The 20,807-nt window shown below is 41.5% G+C and overlaps 1 protein-coding gene across 8 annotated transcripts in view; it reads left to right on the top strand.

The window, feature by feature from the left end:
- The first annotated feature begins 1,423 nt into the window (after window positions 1-1,423).
- osbpl3b (oxysterol binding protein-like 3b) overlaps window positions 1,424-20,807 on the top strand; it is a 94,942-nt gene continuing 75,558 nt past the window's right edge. For 5 of the 8 annotated variants that reach the window (XM_061953945.1, XM_061953923.1, XM_061953960.1 and 2 more), the window contains exon 1: window positions 1,424-1,571. The gene's annotated coding sequence lies outside the window, so the exon portion shown is untranslated. Of the gene's footprint in view, window positions 1,572-1,677; window positions 1,763-20,807 lie in introns of all 8 variants that reach the window. The other 3 variants (XM_061953952.1, XM_061953931.1, XM_061953938.1) reach the window with 2 other exon arrangements.

Raw genomic sequence — 20,807 nt, forward strand, 5'->3', positions numbered from 1 at the left:
GATGTTGTGTACTCGCTTTAGGCAGCGAGTTGTGTACATGGCACTCATCTCTGGGAGTATCGTCCTTGTAATTTTCTCCGCCGCTTTAACCACTCGCTGGAAGGTCTGTTGGTTCGCTTTAGTGCAGCTAGCAAACCACACTAAAAATCCGTAAGTGAGGACACTGCTGATGGCACAGTTGTAAAAGTTGACCATTGATTTAGTAGAGGGGAATTGCTTTTGATGCATTATTATATTTAACCAATGAAAATCCCTCTAAAATGATTTGAGATCCAAAAGGGTCCCACTCATAAGTGTTAAAAATAAGTCATACATTATTTATTTGTATTTATTTTTTCAACACTTAAATCTGTAGATCAATTTCAGATCAATTCGTTCATTTAAAAGTTGTCATTATTGTTTTATGGTTTCTTTTATTCCCTTTGTGTCATAGAAAACTTTTTTTATGGCAAGCACACACAATTTGCAATATTTTCCCGCCAAATATTTCAAAGTTAAAAAATTAGCTGCGGATCTGAAATGGCCCCCGGGCCATACTTTGGATACCCTTGTATTAGACTGGTTTTTTTTTTGTATTAAAACTGTTTCTAAAGTCAATAATTTTTTTGATTGATTGAAAGTTGTACTTGTAGATTGTACAGTACAGTACATATTCCGTACAGTTGACCACTAAATGGTAACACCCGAATAAGTTTTTCAACTTGTTTAAGTCGGGTCCAGAAAGGTCCTAAAAAAGTGCAGTGTAAACTCGGACCGCAATACTAAACATCTGTCCCACTCCCACCATGACTTTTATGTCACACGTTGTTATCATTGCAATATTAGAAATTGTGTTGCATTCAATTAGGTGTACCTAATGATGTGGCTATTCGCTGTTTTATGATTGGAAGTCAGCATTTGGAGTGTTTGTGTCTCTCAACTCTCATTACCAAGAGTAATTCATCACAAGTGGTACTACATGTATCAACTAAAATTACAGTATGAGATAGGCTCCAGCACCCCCCGCGACCCCAAAGGGGACAAGCGGTAGGAAATGGATGGATGGATGAATTACAGGATGAATACAGGGCATCCAGCATCTGCGATTCCGCAGTGTGGCCAGCAAAGGGCAGTATAACTTCATATTAGAGCCCCACTTTCATACGTCCAGCTCGCTCGTTTTTGTTACGCGCCCTTCCTCGTTAACAAGCCCACGAAGTACGAATACGTAAATTAATATTTAGACCAATTTAGCGATGGGAAAGTTTTAGTTGCCGTGTATTATAACCGTCATCCGGAGCCCCCAAAATACGTCACGAAACAACACCATCGAGTCCAGCCACAAGCCCCGCCTCTCTGACGTCACTGTAGTTCTTATTTCTAATTGGCTGCACGGGGCAGTGGGCAAATGAAGGGGTTTTTGTTTTTTTAAATGAGTAGAAGCTCGGTTTATATGTGCGAGTCACGCTTCATGAGTGAGTCGGTTGTAATTATTCCATTTTATTTCTCCAATGGCTGTCTGTCGCTCTTAAAAACGCAATTAGTAATTCCGAAAACGTTATCACCTGAAAATCAGATCTGTAACTGTCAAGGTGAGTACTGTATCCTCTTTTTTTTTTTTTTTTTTTTTTTTAATCTCGCGGCATTGCTTCCGGTTTAAAAAAGACAAGCACAAAGTTGATTATTGTGTCATTTTAGCAGACACACCGCACGTCTTATCACCACATCACGCCGAAGCTTCGAGTTAATTAAAGAGAGTGGTCGTGCTGAGATGCCCAGTTAAGTGAGTACACGTCACAGCCACTACTGGCACTACAGCTAAAGTCAGACATATTTCACGTCTCTTTGGATTAGTCACGTGCACACGCCATCTTTTTGTAGATGCTCTACACAACTTTTAAAGTCAGAACAGAAAGATCAGTGTTGGCCTGACTGACGTTCTCAGATGCTGGAATGTTATGTTTTTTGGGGGGGATGTAAAGTTGAACAGTGATGCCTTTCAGGTGGTGCTGGTCAGGTTCTGTTTACATGATATACCTGTGTGAAGTTGCTGGCTGCCTTATAATTGCAAATATGAAAATACCGCATTCGTTATTCCAAAATACAGTTTCGGACTAGTGACGTCATCCATGTCAAAATCACCCCAAACTTGTCCCATTCATTTGTGCTGCAAACATTTTTCGTCTAATTGTCCATCCATCCATCCATCCATCCATCTTCTTCCGCTTATCCGAGGTCGGGTCGCGGGGGCAGCAGCCTAAGCAGGGAAGCCCAGACTTCCCTCTCCCCAGCCACTTTGTCCAGCTCTTCCCGGGGGATCCCAAGGCGTTCCCAGGCCAGCCGGGAGACATAGTCTTCCCAACGTGTCCTGGGTAATTGTTATATTTTTTATTATTCAATCATAACCAGCCCCATAACATAAAAAGTATATAAACATTTTTTCCAAGCACAAACGTAGCGCAAACAATTGGGATGAGTTTGGAGAGAATTTGACAAGGGGTAGAGGTGGTCATGAATTATAACACGTTTATGACGTGCAAACCATGAAACGTTAGCAACAATAAAACTATAACATATTAGAGATGTCCGATAATGGCTTTTTTGCCGATATCCGATATTCCAGTATTGTCCAACTCTTAATTACCGATTCCGATATCAACCGATACTGATATATACAGTCGTGGAATTAACACATTATTATGCCTAATTTTGTTGTGATGCCCCGCTGGATGCATTAAACAATGTAACAAGGTTTTCCAAAATAAATCAACTCAAGTTATGGGAAAACAAATGCCAACATGGCACTGCCATATTTATTATTGAAGTCACAAAGTGCATTATTTTTTTTAACATGCCTCAAAACAGCAGCTTGGAATTTGGGACATGCTCTCCCTGAGAGAGCATGAGGAGGTTGAGGTGGGCAGGGTTGGTTGGGGGGGGGGTCACAGGGGGTGTATATTGTAGCGTCCCGGAAGAGTTAGTACTGCAAGGGGTTCTGGGTATTTGTTCTGTTGTGTTTATGTTGTGTTACAGTGCGGATGTTCTCCCGAAATGTGTTTGTCATTCTTGTTTGGTGTGGGTTCACAGTGTGGCGCATATTTGTAACAGTGTTGAAGTTGTTTATACGGCCACCCTCAGTGTGACCTGTATGGCTGTTGACCAAATATGCCTTGCATTAACTTGTGTGTGTGAAAATCTGTATGTATTATGTGATTGACCTACTGATCTACTCAGTGGCCTAGTGGTTAGAGTGTCCGTCCTGGGATCGGTAGGTTGGGAGTTCAAACCCCGGCCGAGTCATACCAAAGACTATAAAAATGGGACCCATTACCTCCCTGCTTGGCACTCAGCATCAAGGGTTGGAATTGGGGGTTAAATCACCAAAATGATTCCCGGGCGCGGCCACCGCTGCTGCCCACTGCTCCCCTCACCTCCCAGGGGGTGATCAAGGGTGATGGGTCAAATGCAGAGAATAATTTCGCCACACCTAGTGTGTGTGTGACAATCATTGGTACTTTAACTTTAACTTTTATTGGGCCGGCACGCAAAGGCAGTGCCTTTAAGGTTTATTGGCGCTCTATACTTCACCCTACGTCCGTGTACCACTCTGTACAGCGGCGTTTTAAAAAGTCATACATTTTACTTTTTGAAACTGATACCGATAATTTCCGATATGACATTTTAAAGCATTTATCGGCCGATAGTATCGGCAGCCCGATATTATCGGACATCTCTATAATAGACGATAAAAATTCTGCACAAATCAGAACAAACATACTGTAGCGCAAATGATTGGCACAGTTTTTAAGAGATTTTAGATTTTGAATTATAAATAAATGATCAATGGGTTATACTTGTATAGCGCTTTTCTACCTTCAAGGTACTCAAAGCGCTTTGACAGTATTTCCACATTCATCCATTCACACACACATTCACACACTGATGGCGGGAGCTGCCATGCAAGGCGCTAACCAGCAGCCATCAGGAGCAAGGGGTGAAGTGTCTTGCCCAAGGACACAACGGACGTGACTAGGATGGTAGAAGGTGGGGATTGAACCCTAGTAACCAGCAACCCTCCGATTGCTGGCACGGCCACTCTACCACGCCGTCCCCATAAAACATTGATATCATAAACCTGTAATAGTTAATGACATCCATCCATCCATTTTCTACCGCTTGTCCCTTTCGGGGTCGCGGGGGGTGCTGGAGCCTATCTCAGATGCATTCGGGCGGAAGGCGGGGTACACCCTGGACAAGTCGCCATCTCATCGCAGGGCCAACACAGACAACATTCACACTCACATTCACACACTAGGACCAATTTAGTGTTGCCAATCAACCTATGCCTGGTTGCATGTCTTTGGACGTGGGAGGAAGCTGGAGTACCCGGAGGGAACCCATGCAGTCACGGGTAGAACATGGAAACTCCATACAGAAAGATCCCGAGCCCTGTATTGAACCCAGGACCTTCTTATTGTGAGGCACACAAACTAACCCCTGTTCCACTGTGCTGCTCCAGTTAATGACAATTACAAACTATAATAGTTAACAACATGAACACTAAAATAGCTATCCCAAAAACTTGCAAAACAAACAAATGGAAAAAGTTTGGAGAGATTTTGACATAGGCCTGTTATAAATTAATTAAGTGGTAGTAACATAAAAAACGTAAAATGGTAATAACATCAAAATTATAATAGTTAGACAGACAAAATTGTTTAGCACAAACATAGTGCAAAACATTTGGGACAAGTTTGGGGAGATTCAGACATGTTTGAGGGGCTGGTAATGAATAATAACACAACAAACACGACAAAAAAAGGTTTGCAGCACAAACAATTGGGACGGATTTAGGGAGATTTTGACAATGTGGGGGTGCTGGTTAAAAATCATAAAACATTAGTAACATGAACACTAAAATAGTTAGACAAAAAATTTTGCAGCTCAAACCAGCACTATCGAATAGGATAGGTTTGAGGATATTTGGACATGGTTGGAGGGGCCATTCATGAATAAGTAAGCGATAACACACATAATGTAAAAACTATATAGTATATAAAAATAATTTGCAGTACAAACGAATGAGACAAGTTTGGGTAGATTTTGACATGGTGTGCGGGCTTGATGATGTCACTAGTCAGAAAATGTATTTCAGAATAACGTAAACATCCTAACTCAGAAACGAATAGCAGTGCTATTTCAAAATGTGTAATGTGAGTGGGGCCAACTTCACACAGGTTCTTTACCTGCATGTATGGTCTTCATTGATGCAGGATTTAACGTGAAGCCAGTTTCAGCCTAGAATGATGCAGAACTGGTTTGTCGTTTATCTATTTGGAAAGGGTTCTTGACAAGTTGTGTATTTAAAAGTAAGGTTTACTCTCATGAGGAATTAGAGATTAGCACCCATTCTCTAACTTCATTTGGTCCTTAGCAATTAATTCCGGTGGAGAAGATTAGTGGCTGCTGAAGATTAAGATGTGGAGATATTTTTGGTGTCTCCATCCTCAACACTAGAATAAATTTTTTTACATGAATAATGATTTTAGAGTGCATGAGAAAGTATATTGCACAACACAGCGACAATAGAGCCAATGTTTTAATAGCGTAGTGCTTCTCAATTATTTTCTGGTACGACCCCTTAGGAAAAAGAAAGCATTTCGCACTCCCCACCAATTCTGCGGCGCGTATCGTTTGTCTATAAAATTGTTGTAAATACACCTCTGCATAGCATTGTATCCTTATTAACATTAAAGAAAACAAAAAAGAAATATAGATCAAATTACAATAAATAATAACTTTATAAACATTGCTTTTTAGTCTGTAAAAGAAGATATTTGAAGTGCATCAATTTGCCTGAAATAAAAAAAAACAACACTTTTTAAACTGTATTTGATACTGACATTTTTTTTGATAAACTCAATAAATAATGATAAATTCAAATTGATCAGCTACATTAACACAATATATAAAAAAACGTTAAGCAACAAAACAAAAATGAGTAAAACAATTTGTGCTGATTTTGTTTTTTCTGTGAGGAATTCAGAATTAATGGCTACAATGAGCATGTTTTGTAGTGCACAGCCTTTCGAAGAAGGGTTTGAAGCATGATACTGATAAAGCATTTACCTGGGGTCTCATATACACACACACACACACACACACACATATCCCGGCATGCTTTAGGTTGCCAGCGAAAATTTTAGTTACAAACATCCTCGCCATTAGTCAGTGTAGCAAAGGTCACAGTGAACCCCATACGATCTGACCAAAACATCTGCTCTTACTCGCTAGCATTGGCTTATAGCTAGAGATGGACATCATTTTGTTGTTGTGGTTTGTGCAGCCCTTTGACACAGTTGTGATTAAGGGCTATATAAAAAATCTTTGATTGATTTATTGATTTTCCAACCATGAGAAGGAAGAAAGTGAGTGTGAAGGACAGTGCTGTGAAGAAGAACTGGATGATATTAATTGAATTAAAGAAAGAAATCATCAAAAACACGACTTTGTGAAGCAATTTGAACCTATCACTGCTAGTCTGCACCATACTGAAGCAGAATGAATGTATTGCCAGCTGCAAATGTTCAAATAATATCCAAACGATGGACATTTATCCATGAAATTATGTAAAAGCTGCTGATGGTGTGTTTGACGGTATTTGTAAGTAGGTACCGTAGAAGTCCACTCTCCAAGGTAATTATTTTATACCATAAAACTACTGTAGTTGTTATTAGTACACTTTATTGTGTTATTTTTATACAATATTTCTTATCTAAAAGTTTATTTTTCTTTTTGAAATGCACAATACATGTTAAAATGTTTTGGGGGTTGAGCAAGCACCAATTCATTTGATTTCAATTCATTTCAATAGGAGACCTTCATTTGAAATACAAGTGTTTTAAGTTAAGAGCCCCATCACAGAACCAATTAAGCTTGGATTTAGACTAGACTTCCTTTTTATTGTCATTCAAGTTTTAACTTTACAGTACAAATACGAACGAAATTTCGTTACATAAGCTCATGGTAGTGCAGGATAAAAAAGCAATAAGGTGCATATATAAATAATTAAATAGGTTACTGTACAGATAAATATATTGCACTTTTTCACATGCGTCCACGTTTATGGATGTATGTTATATTGTCTTTTTTATTCCAGCGAGTTAATCCATTTTGGGGGGAGTTGAGGGGATAATTTAATTATGATGCGTTCAAGAGTCTTACGGCCTGAGGGAAGAAGCTGTTACAGAACCTGGAGGTTCTGCTTCGGAGGCTGCGGAACCTCTTTCTAGAGTCCAGCAGTGAAAACAGTCCTTGGTGGGGGTGGGAGGAGTCTTTGCAGATTTTCTGAGCCCTGGTCAGGCAGCGGCATTTTGCGATCTCCTGGATAGGAGGAAGAGGGGTCCTGATGATCTTTTCCGCTGTCCTCACCACTCTCTGGAGAGACTTCCAGTCTGAGGAATTGCAGGCTCCAGTCCAGATAGAAATGCTGTTGGTCAGCAGGCTCTCTATAGTGCCTCTGTAGAATGTGGTGAGAATGGGGGGAGGGAGCTGTGCTCTTTTCATCCTGCGCAAAAAGTGCATGCGCTGCTGAGCTCTTTTTACAAGAGCTCCGGTGTGTAGGGACCAGGTTATATTGTCAGATTGTAGCTTGAGGTACTACTACAGTATTATAGAACTGAAAAATTGACTAGAAAAGAGATCTACACGAGACCCTGTCTCCAAATAGTATTTAATCCTTAAAAAAAAAGTGAATCCAAATGATGATCTGGATCACCGCCAAAATCTAATCCCTTTTTCCCCTATCCCATTTCTGACATTTCCTGAAAGTTTAATGCAAATCCGCCCATAACTTTTTAAGCTATGTTGCTAACCCACAGACAAACAAACAAACCCCAGCGAATCGATAAATAAAATTGCCAAGTGCGTTCGTGTTTGTTTTGTTTGTCTACCGCTTCCAAAGGCTGCCAGAGGGGTCACTTTTTGTGAGGTTTACTGATTTAGAAGCAACATTGCACTGTGATGGGATGTTAGCCGCTAGCGAGGACACTACAGTGCATTGAGGATGCGTTGTTCGCGTGTCACTGTTGAGATAGAATGTGTCATCAACATGCATTGTCACGATACTATTAAAAGTTCTATCGTCAGCCAAGATTATATAGTATATATATATCATCTATATTGCACAACCCTACTTTGCAGCAGTTCAAGACCCCTAAGTGGTAACTCAATTCAGTGTTTGTTTGTTTTTTTGCTCCACTGCAGTCTTGAACGATTTAATGCGGAACACAGATCCAGCTGTGTATTTGCTTCCTCTTTGGTGTTGTGTTTCAAAACACAGCAGTGCCAAAGCTGTGACGACCAAGCAACTGTGGAGTTGACGGCATGCGCTCAAAGCAAATTTAGTTCAAAAGTGTACAATCTGGCACAATCAGTGTGTTTAGACTGATGCGTTTGTAGACACCATGTTTCATTTCCTTGGAGATTTACAATTCAAGTGATTTATCCACTGGGGACCGTGCCAACACTCGGCTTCCTCCTTTAATGCCCGCCGGGCACAGCATTCTGCCAGGAAGTTCTCTTTTTTTGGCACAAATTGTCGACCCCCGTGGAGTTGTTTATAATAAATCCATTATTCACAATCAGTGGAAACATACATTACAACTTGTTCTTAGGTGTGTCGTGATGAATTTACCAGGCTTACCTTTATTTGGACGCCCACAACGACATCATTTGTCATTGGGGATACAATGATGTTTGTGTGCAGCGTCACACAAAACTAAGTTTTTCAGCGGGGGTTGGAGTAAAAGTCAGTGATTGTGAGATCAGGATAAAGGTAAGGGTAAAATAATTTAAACATTTTTTATTGCAGAAACTCAGATTAGGGACATGCCTTATTCTATTGGAAGTAGGGATGTAACGACAAACGGTAATAATGATAAACACAGTAAAACTCCCGATGGTTAGTACTACTGTTTTAAATTACAATTATTGAAAAACCATGTTTGAACTCACAGACTGACTGGCGCCAGCTTGCTATCTTAAATGCTGTCATGAAAACAAGAGGCATTAATGTATATCCCTATTGAAAAAGGATATACCCCAATCTAAACTTAAATCAACTAGAGATGTCCGATAATGGCTTTTTTGCCGATATCCGATATTCCGATATTGTCCAACTCTTAATTACCGATTCCGATATCAACCGATACCGATATATACAGTCGTGGAATTAACACATTATTATGCCTAATTTTGTTGTGATGCCCCGCTGGATGCATTAAACAAAGTAACAAGGTTTTCCAAAATAAATCAACTCAAGTTATGGGGAAAAAAATGCCAACATGGCACTGCCATATTTATTATTGAAGTCACAAAGTGCATTTTTTTTTTTAACATGCCTCAAAATAGCAGCTTGGAATTTGGGACATGCTCTCCCTGAGAGAGCATGAGGAGGTTCAGGTGGGCAAGGTTGGGGGGGGCGGGGTTGGGGGGGTCACGGGGGGTGTATATTGTAGCGTCCGGGAAGAGTTAGTGCTGCAAGGGGTTCTGGGTATTTGTTCTGTTGTGTTTATGTTGTGTTACGGTGCGGATGTTCTCCCGAAATGTGTTTGTCTTGTTTGATGTGGGTTCACAGTGTGGCGCATATTTGTAACAGTGTTAAAGTTGTTTGTACGGCCACCCTCAGTGTGACCTGTATGGCTGTTGACCAAGATTGCTTGCATTCACTTGTGTGTGTGAAAAGCCGTAGATATTATGTGACTGGGCCGGCACGCAAAGGCAGTGCCTTTAAGGTTTATGGCGCTCTGTACTTCTCCCTACGTCCGTGTTCCACTCCGTACAGCGGCGTTTTAAAAAGTCATAAATTTTACTTTTTGAAACCGATACCGATAATTTCCGATATTACATTTTAAAGCATTTATCGGCCGATAATATCGGCAGTCCGATATTATCGGACATCTCTAATATCAACACATTGCTGTCTAGGCAACTAAGCTGTTAAATTGTGCACATTGAATCTCCAAGCTGTGGTCTCTTAGAACAGAGTGATTGTTCTTTACTGAGGTGTTTTTCGATGCGTTTGAGGACCGCCAAACACAGAAGGACGCCATAACCCCCACCAGAAACAATAAATAATAACCATAGATTTTATTTGTTACGTACTTTTAATGTAACTAAATCTTAATGTCAAACCGTACAAACCAATATTTAAAACAATAAAAAGCTTAGCCACTAAAACAGATAAAATACTACGACTGAAACACTATCAGTGAAGCACAATAAATACATGCAAAATGACAGTGTCTATTTATTTTAGTTATTAAAAAAAAAAAAGAGAGGAAAAAAAGCTGGTTAAAAGATTACAGTGTGTGTACAAGTACTTTTTGAGCACATTCAACATAATAATGATAACCCTAATTTTGGTCACGATAACGGTGAAATTAAATTTTCATATCGTTACTTCCCTACTCATATTAAATTTCATGTAGTTCTTTATATCGTTAACTAGTTGGGACTGAATCAACAACGCCTCAGACGACTTAACTCATAAGACATGGTTTCTAATTATGAACGTAAACTAACGATAAGACGTTAAAAACAAGCAATATTGAAGAAAACATTCTCAAATGTCACTGTGTTGTGCTTTCAATATAAAAGAACTACTATAGTCGCAATATATTTTTTTGGGGTGTGGGACAAATTAATTTTTCTGCTCCAGGGGGTGGGGGGGCCTACTCTTGTGTCTGACAAGAAGAAAATATGTGATTTGTTGGTGAGCAGAGCAAAGTATAAAATTGAGTGTGCTCTTGGTGGGTGTGTTGCGGGTGATCTACTAAGACTGCGTGTACAATTGATAACAAGTTCAAAAGTGGCGCAGACTGCCCTATTTAAATGAGGATCATGCTCACGATCATGCTCCTGATCACGCTCTCCAACATGTGGGGCTTTGCAATGTTGTTAAACAAACAGCTCACATCCATAATCTGTTCCACCTTTTCTGCAGTATAGAATCACAATTTGTACAACAGAAACTCAAGAAAACGCATATTGCAAGAAATTTTTTCATAAAGGTAGTATGTTAATATTTCCCAAATTAAAAAATAAACAACATTATAAAAAACACCATACCTAAAAATGTATAATAAAACAATACAACTATAAAATAATATTGCTGAATAGAATAGACATATCTATCATTTTTATTAATGACAGTTCAAATATATGTTGACACCCACACGTAGGACAAAGTATTGTTTGTCCAGCTGTCTTTGCAGAGCGGTTGCCTCCTTTCTCACAGCCATGTGTTTAACTGTGTCATTTTGCACTTACATTTCTAAATAAAGACACAAAATAGCAGAACAGTTTGAGTCTTGATAAATCACATTGTGCGTCATTTCTTCCCAGTATTGTGGCCCTTTTGCTAATCAGCATATGTTCTGCATTAGGGATGTATCGGTTCCTAATTGGAAGACCGTTAAGATTCTGGACAAATGATACGGCTATCGGTATTTTTTATTTTTTTAATCCAGCTGACTTTCGTAATTATGACACGCTGTCACATTTCACTTTCACGTTTACTGCCGCAACGCATAAAACTAGACTTGGGTTAAATCTGATAATTAGCTTGGAATAATCACAAATAAGGAAGCAACACCACACAAAAGTTTGTAACACAACAATATTTCCTCCTTAAAGGTCCCTCAAAGTCACACACGCTAAAAAGAGTTAGTGTCAGTCTGAAGTGAACGTGCTTTACTTACTTACTGCCACTACCGCTAGGCCAGGGTCTCCTAAAGACCCCTGTGGAGATTGCCCTCCCGTGGGTTCCTTAGACCACCAAATAGTGCCACGAGAGCCCGGATCAGGGGTATAACACTGTTTTATTTTCACAAAGTCTTCCAGTGGTTTTGCTTTCCCGCAACTGTCTTTTCCCTGTCCGTCTTTCTCGTTCTCGCTCCAGCTCCCACAACCTCTCTCCTCCTGGCTGCTGTTTATACAGAGCGACAGGTGATTAGACAACAAGGCCCACCTGGGCCATCTATGCACTTGTCGCTGACTTTGAGGCCGGTCCTGGCACACCCCGTTTCGCTGCAGGTCCGCAGGCCACGCCCCCCTCCAAAACCCCAAAACCTCATTCAAAACCCTAAGAGACCTGACATTCCAGGCTGTAGACCCCAGACTCTGGAATGACTTGCACCAGTCCTTCCGTGAGCTTGACTTAATTTTTTAGAAAAGCTTTTAGTTCATGGACTTTGTACTTTTTTATCCACTTTTTTAATCTGTTTTATTCTTTTTATGATGTTGCCCCTGTTGATTTATTTAAATGTCCTCTTAAACTATTGCACTTTATTTCACATTTTGTTCTTTTTGTGTTTTTGTTAACTTAAGAGTTGAGCATAGCTGAATTTTTTTTTTAAGAAGATTATATATTACATTTGACTTTTCTTATAATATTTTCAAGGCTTTTTCTTTTTTCTTATCTCAAAACACCTCTTAAGTTGGGATCCTGTTATGCAAAACCTATTTTTCTTACTTGTTGATACCTGTTTTTGTGTATTTGGGATCCCCATCAGTCCTGAAAATTGAAAAACAAGGCATGGTGGAGATATTTAGTTACGTCAGTTAATATTTCCATTTGTGAGTTAGTTTATGGGCCAAACGATATCAAGATATAAGTTTTGATCCACTACACTCGTGTTAGCGACAGTGCGAGCACAGTTTAGGGATGTTGTCTGTTTTGAATTGAGTGTTGCAGTCGGACATATGATGACATTGGATTTATACGTCTGAGGGCACATGTGTACAAATTTATGTGCTACAAAAAAATTATGTGCTACTGAATTTTTTCATTTGGTATCACCAGTGCAACTGGTGAAAAAGATAAGCGTACAGCACTGACATTGAAGGTAATATAATAATCCATACATTTGCTCTGAAGCAAGATAACATCCGCTGACAGGTCTCTAGTCGTCGTCTGACGTCACTCGATCGCACCGCGTTTGCCTGGCACCAAAACACACCTTGCTTAAAAGCCCACCCACCTAACGTGCTGATTGATTGTATTGGTTTATATGTGATTATTTTATATTATATATCATGTAAAAGGGTTGTGCTTTGCACATGAATCCCATACATTATATTATTATAGAAACACAGTGATGGATCTGTGTGGTCTTTACAAAATGATGACATAAGGACTGCATGGCACCTTGCACTGCAAACATAGTTGACTTGTTTAAGACTTAAAAAGCAGGTGTTGGCAAAGTCCCTGTGGATTTATTCTACACTGTTCATTACTTTAAACTGATCAGTTAATAGTATTTATTTTTGTCACTGCTTTGTAGAGCTGTATATGACTCACATTAGCTGCATATTATACATAGAAAAGAAAAGAAAAGAAGCAAAAGGTGAATAGTGCAAGAGATAAATACAACTGCTGAGTTCTCATCCATATGGCAGGTGTTGCCTCCTTTTGTGTCATCTCGGATAAATAATTCACACGGTTTTATGAGGAAACTTTGTAGATTGCACTTATTTAGTGTCACGTATAAAGCAACAGTTAAGTCCCGCTGTTGACTTGACATAACAGATTATTTATGATCGTTATTAGAAGACGTATTATGCAATTTTTTTCCTGCATGATTGTTTCTCAGTCCGTTCATAATAGTGACATGCTGACATTTTTAACAGCAGCTTGCTGCGCCAGTCTGCAGGTCCCTCCAGGCGTCAGAGAGGCAGAAGGAGGCTCAAACATACTCTACCGCAAACCAACATTACATTTTTAACAGAGGCAGCTCTCTCAGATCTTTTCGATGCACATGCAGAGAAGATTTAAGGAATATCTAAATTTGGTGGTAGCGGGGGGGTGTATTTTGTAGCGTCCCGGAAGAGTTAGTGCTGCAAAGGGTTCTGGGTATTTGTTATGTTGTGTTTATGTTGTGTTACGGTGCGGATGTTCTCCCGAAATGTGTTTGTCATTCTTGTTTGGTGTGGTTACACAGTGTGGCGTATATTTCTAACAGTGTTAAAGTTGTTTATACGGCCACCCTCAGTGTAACCTGTATGGCTATTGATCAAGTATGCGTTGCATTCACGTGTGTGTGCGTACAGAAGCCGCACATATTTGTGACTGGGCCGGCACGTTGTTAGAATGGATGAAAGCTCGTAGAGGACGTTAAAGGCAGTGCCTTTAAGGCACGCCCCCAAGACTGTGGTCCGGGTGGACTACGAGCATACTTGCCAACCCTTCCGAATTTTCCGGCATAGATTTTTGTAAAAAAGCTTTTATAATATGACTTATTTTATTTTTGTGAAAATATTGGACACAGTGTGTTGTCAAGCTTATGAGATGCGATGCAAGTGTAAGCCACTGTGACACTACTGTTCTTTTTTTTTTTTTTTTTTATAAATATCTAAGGTATCTGGCTTGGGCACATCAGATTTGATCAGTTTGTTGCAAACTGAGCAGTTTAAAGTCCTGAATGGTTGGTTTATTCATTATTTTGTTTTAAAATTTATTAGCCTGTGGAAAAATTTACTGTTCATATTTACCTCAGAAAGCTGCAAATAGAAAAAAGGCATTCAATTTTTATTTGAATTGTATTTGATATGCCATTGATATTTTTTAATTATTATTATTATTATTTGAAACTTGATTTTGCATGTCACTATAAAGTTATATAAGCCTTGCTTGTTCAATATTCAATGCAAAACTTGTTTGGGTCCCTATTAAAATGTTAATTTGTTCAACCTTGGCCCGCGGCTTTGTTTAGTTTAAAATTTTGGCCCACTCTGTATTTGAGTTTGACACCCCTGCTTTACATCTTGCGTTACGTTTGGTCTGTCTTGAACCTAATGATGCAGAGACAGAAGATGGCGTTCAGGTAGGAATCTATTTATTGTCAAAAACAAGGTAGGAATAGTGCAGTTGGGAAGTGCACAGGGGACATGCAATTACAAGCAAATGCAAAACAACAAGTAACAATGTGTGCAGGGCAGATTGGCATATAAAAAAGCCTGATTGGCAACCTGGAACAGGCGTGCCCAGATTACCAATCAGGGAGAGGTGAGGGAGACAGCGCTTAGGCCAGAGGAGTGATGAAGACAAACAGGAAATAGAACTGAAAATAAGAGCGCTGTGGAGGAAACACGAGCAATCTATCCATCTATCTTCTTCCGATTATCCGAGGTTGGGTTGCAGGGGCAGCAGCCTAAGCAGGAAAGCCCAGACTTCCCTCTCCCCAGCCACTTCGTCCAGCTCCTCCCAGGGGATCCTGAGGTGTTCCTAGGCCAGCCAGGAGACATAGTCTCCCCAACGCGTCCTGGGTCCTCCGCATTGCCTCCTACCAGTTGTACGTGCCCTAAACACCTCCCCACGGAGGCGTCGGGGGCATCCTAACCAGATGCCTAATCCACCTCATCTGGCTCCTCTTATTGTGTTACAGAGCTGCGGCTTTACTTTGAGCCCCTCCCAAATGACAGAGCTTCTCACCCTATGTCTAAGTGAGAGCCCCTCCACCCGACGGAGGAAACTCATTTCAGCCGCGTGTACCCGTGATCTTCTTCCTTTTGGTCATAACTCAAAGCTCATGACTATAGATGAGGATGGAAACGTAGATCGACCGGTAAATTGAGAGCTTTGTTTTCCGGCTCAGCTACTTCTTCGACGGATTGTTACAGGGTTCACATCACTGCAGATGCCGCACCGATCCACCAGTCAATCTCACGATCTACTCCTCCCTCACTCGTGACCAAGACTCCGAGGTACTTGAACTCCTCCACTTGGGGCAAAACATCCTCCCAAACCCAGAGATGGCACTCCACCCTTTTACGAGCGAGAACTATGGACTCGGACTTGGAGGTGCTGATTCTCATCCCAGTCGCTTTACATTCGGCTGCGAACCGATCCAGTGAAAGCTGAAGATCATGGCCGGATGAAGCCATCAGGACCACATCATCTGCAAAAAGCAGAGACCTAATCCTACAGCCACCAAACCGGATCCCGTCAAAGCCCTGCCTGCGCCTAGAAAATGCTGTCTATAAAAGTTATGAACAGAATTGGTGACAAAGGGCAGCCCTGGCGGAGTCCAACCCTCACTGGAAACGGATCAGACTTACTGCCAAGCTCTGACACTGATCATACAGGGAGCGGACCGCCACAATCGACGGTCCAATACCCCATACTCTCTGAGCACTCCCCACACAACTTCCCGAGGGACACGGTCGAAGGCCTTCTCCAAGTCCACAAAGCACATGTAGACTGGTTGAACAAACTCCCATGCACCCTCAAGAACACTGAGTGTGAGAGTTGGTTCACAGTTCCACGACCAGGACAAAAACCACACTGCTCCTCCTGAATCTGAGGCCTCTCCAGTACACCTGAATAGACCTGAAGAGTGTGATCCCACAATAGTTAGAACACACCCTCCGGTTCCCCTTCTTAAAGAAAGGAACCACCACCCAGGTCTGCCAATCCAGACACTGCCCCCGATGTCCACGTGATGCTGCAGAGTCTTGTCAACCAAGACAGCCCCACAACATCCCGGGACTTAAGGAACTTCGAGCGGATCTCATCCACCCCCGGGGCCTTGCCACCGAGGAGTTTTTAACTACCTCGGCAACCTCAGCCCCAGAAATAGGAGAGCCCACCACAGACTCCCCAGGCACTGCTTCCTCATAGGAAGACGTGTTGGTCAGATTGAGGAGGTCTTCGAAGTATTCCCTCCACCGATCCACAACATCTGCAGTTGAGGTCAGCAGCACACCATCCTCACCATACACGGTGTTGACAGTGCACTGCTTCCCCCTTCTGATGCGGCGGATGGTGGTCCAGAATTGCTTCGAAGCCGTCTCGAAGTCGTTTTCCATGGATTCACCGAACTCCTCCCATGTTCGAGTTTTTGCCTTTGCGACCACCAAAGACGCACGCCGCTTGGCTTGTCAATACGTGTCCGCTGCCTCCAGGGTCACATGAGCCAAAAGGACACAATAGGACTCCATCTTCAGCTTGATGGCATCCCTCATGGCTGGTGTCCACCACGACAGGCACCAACCACCTTGCAGGCACAGCTCTGATTGGCTGCCTCGTCGACAGTAGAGGTACGGAACATGGTCCACTCGGACTCAATCTTCAGCGCCTTCCTCGTGATATGTTCAAAGTTCTCTGACGGGAAACTCTGCCAGATGTTCCCAGCAGACCCTTACAATGCGTTTGGGCCTGCCAGGTCTGACCGGCATCCTCCCCGCCATCGGAGCCAACTCACCAACAGGTGAAAATTCAGCCCTTCTCCTGACCCGAGTGTCCAAAACATGAGACCACAAATCCGATGACACAACTACAAAGAAACACTAGCAAACAACAGTAAAATAAATAAACAAAGTCCAAAACTGTCACATTTTATTCAGTCAACTTGAACAATGACGTCTAACTAATTAAGTTTATTTCATATCGAGAGATGTTTCATGTGCCCTTCTACTCGTCTCACATGACAGGATAAACTATCAGGAATCACGACTATGATAAACGCTAATGAGGGTTGCTTGGAATAGCTCAGTGACTCGCGGTCAGAGAAAGCACAGCCCTATTAGTCATGACGAAATTATAAAAAAACCACAAGATAAATATTAATATTTATTCACTGAACTGTGTTGTGAATGTATTTTTTTATGAATGCGCAATGTGTCATAACTGGATGGAATTGTAAACGCCTTGTTGTCAGCATGTTGGTAATGTAATGTTTGCAGAAACATTTTTTATATGCCATGACTTTCTGCAGCCTGTGTAATGTCTTAAAGTAAGTGTGACATCAGTATTCTTGCTATGTTAGCAAGCAGGTGCTTGTCGCTGCTGTCTTTCTACAGAGAGGGAAAAACTGCTGAGAAACTTTTAAACCTTGGACCTACTCAGTGGCCTAGTGGTTAGAGTGTCCGCCCTGAGATCGGTAGGTTGTGAGTTCAAACCCCGGCCGATGCATACCAAATACTATACAAATGGGACCCGTTACCTCCCTGCTTGACACTTAGCATCAATGGTTGGAATTGGGGGTTCATCATCATCAGCCGTTGTCAGTCCACTGCTGGACGAAAGCCTCAGCATGTTTCTGCCATAGTGAACGATCTCTAGCTGCTCCCTGCCACTGCACTGTTCCCCAATATTTGTCTATTTCATCTCGCCATCTCACTCTCTGTCTTCCTCTATTTCTGCTCCCATCCATGGGTCTCCATGATGTCATTAGGGAAGTCCATCTATTATCTGTTCTCCTACTGATATGTCCAGCCCACTTCCACTTACTTAATTTGATAGTTCTCATAATGTCTTGGACTTGCGTTTGTTTTCTCACCCATTCATTTGTTTTTCTGTCTTTATATGTGATTCCGAGCATATTTCTTTCCATGTTGTGTTGTGCTGCTGCTATTTTCTTTTCCATTTTATTTGACAATGCCCAGGTTTCAGCTCCATATGTCATGGTTGGTAACACGCATTGATTAAAGACCTTTCTTTTTAGGCTTAACGGTATTTCTCCTCTCATGATGTTGCTCAGTTTTCCATATTGGCACCAGCCCAATCTGATTCTCCTCCCTATCTCCTGTTCTTGACTCTTTTCTTTCAGGCTAAATCTCTGCCCCAGATAGATATATTCATTAACTTCATCATTTTCATTTCCATTAACAGTCACAGGTCCATGAGGTACCATGGAATTTGCCATAACTTTTGTTTTCTTCATATTCATTTTCAATCCACACCATTTGCTGGCATTTGCAAGGTCTTTAAGCATATCTTCCTGGAGAAGATATGCTTAAAAGATGAAGATATTGGGGGGTAAATCACCAAAAATGATTCCCGGGCACGGCACCGCTGCTGCCCACTGCTCCCCTCACCTCCCAGGGGGGGATCAAGGGGATGGGTTAAATTCAGGGACACATTTCACCACACCTAGTGTGTGTGTGACAATCATTGGTACCTTAACTTAACTTAACTTTAAACTTAAAGAAAGTAAAAAGGTGTTTTACAACAATGATGTATGAGTTGTTTTTTTTGCAGAGGGATATGCACATTATAAAAAATGAAGGTGAGACCACAAATAGTTTTTAAATGGGAGTAAGACATATTTAAAAGATAACATTTTTACCTCAAGTGAATTATTTCGTTTTTGTCCTGTTATCTTCTTGCTAAATAATCTCCTCTTAGCTATGGTTAGAGCACAAGAAGCACAACAACTCACATCACCACATTGTTTGGCTAAGCCCACACAGCTAATGCAGATTATAAATAACAGCAGAATACATATTAAACAACCTTTTACCTAAACATTTTCTGTATAATACCATAAACACTGAGAAGTAAGGTTTTAAACTGAGCTGATTGCTGATAGCTGTTTAGTAGCAGTCTAGAGAGACTGAGACTTCCTTTTTATTGTCATTCAAATTTGCACTTTACAGTACAGATAAGAACGAAATTTCGTTACATAAGCTCATGGTAGTGCAGGATAAAAAAGCAATAAGGTGCATGTATAAATAAATAAATAGGTTACTGTACAGATAAATATATTGCACTATTTCACAGGCATCCACGTTTATGTATGTATGTTATATTGTCTTTTTTATATAGCATTAAGGTAATTAGAAATGCTAACTTTACCATTGGCATTGTTATATTTAGATTACACACAATTGTGTGTGATGTATTGACCAAATGTAAAAAAAAAAAGATGAGGACAACAAACAATTAGAATCGCAACATTGTCAGATGAAACACTTTGAAGTATTTCAGGCTGCATTGTCTAATTTCTCACAGTAAAAAGAGATATTCATGATTTATTCATCATTCCACTTTAACAAACTAGGAACACTTTTGTTGTTGCAGCTGTATGAATTGAGGAATCAATCAAATAAAATGACTTTAGATGTGATATTTTATTCTGCTCCTCTATCAGTGTTTGTGGAAGTCTTTGTGGGGTTTTGTTTGGATGTGGGGGACTGGGTTGTGGGGGCTGGCCTCCTGGCCATTCGTCTCGGTTGCCTCCAGCATGGGCTGGCTGTCCACTTTTCCTACTCACAGCACACACAGCTGGACTTTGAGGGATCGACCTCGGGGGAGGCGTGACGGGGGGTTGAGGATGCCTCTATGCGGCTCCAGTCTTCCTGACTTGTCCTGCTTCTCCATCCCTCAATTGTAACTGCATCTTAGACACTTAGGGTTTGGAGGGGCTCGGCATGGGAGAGACCCACCATGCCCCAATTTTAATCGCATCATTAGCGTCCACTCGCATACATACTGTATCTCCTTCACGCTACAGCCCACACATCAATACTGACTAGAGGTCGGTTGTGAAGGCTGACCTCCTAATTTTAACTTCACAGTAGGCACTCTGGGGGCCTTATGCATTCCCACATGACATTCATGGGTGCGATGGGGTGGGGGGGCGCGCCCCTCCGCGCCTTTTTGACTGGCGTAGACTCCGTGGTCTACAGTTTGGTGGCCTGCCAATCCCGTGCAGGGACCGCGCTGATGGTGTGAGGGTGATCGTGCTCTGTCTGTGGGTGGGGTTTTGCGCCTGGGTGGAGATCACGGCCAGGAGCATTAGGGTGAGTTTTGTCTCGGTTGGGGGGGGGGGGTGAGGGACCCTCAGGTATACGCGGTCGGGGCAATGGCAGGAATGGTTCGGATGGAGTTATTGTGGGAGGGGTGGTCGCAGTTGTCGTTTTGGTTGTGGTGTTATTTTGTGTACTCGGGGGTTAGATGTGCACACGCTGCGGCCTTTTATTTTTTTATTTTTTTGGGGGTGACTGGGTTGAGTGGCCGTGCGGCGGACTTTCTTGGCGAATGG

The sequence above is a fragment of the Nerophis lumbriciformis genome, linkage group LG04 (assembly GCF_033978685.3).
Source record: "Nerophis lumbriciformis linkage group LG04, RoL_Nlum_v2.1, whole genome shotgun sequence".
Lineage (NCBI taxonomy): Eukaryota > Metazoa > Chordata > Actinopteri > Syngnathiformes > Syngnathidae > Nerophis > Nerophis lumbriciformis.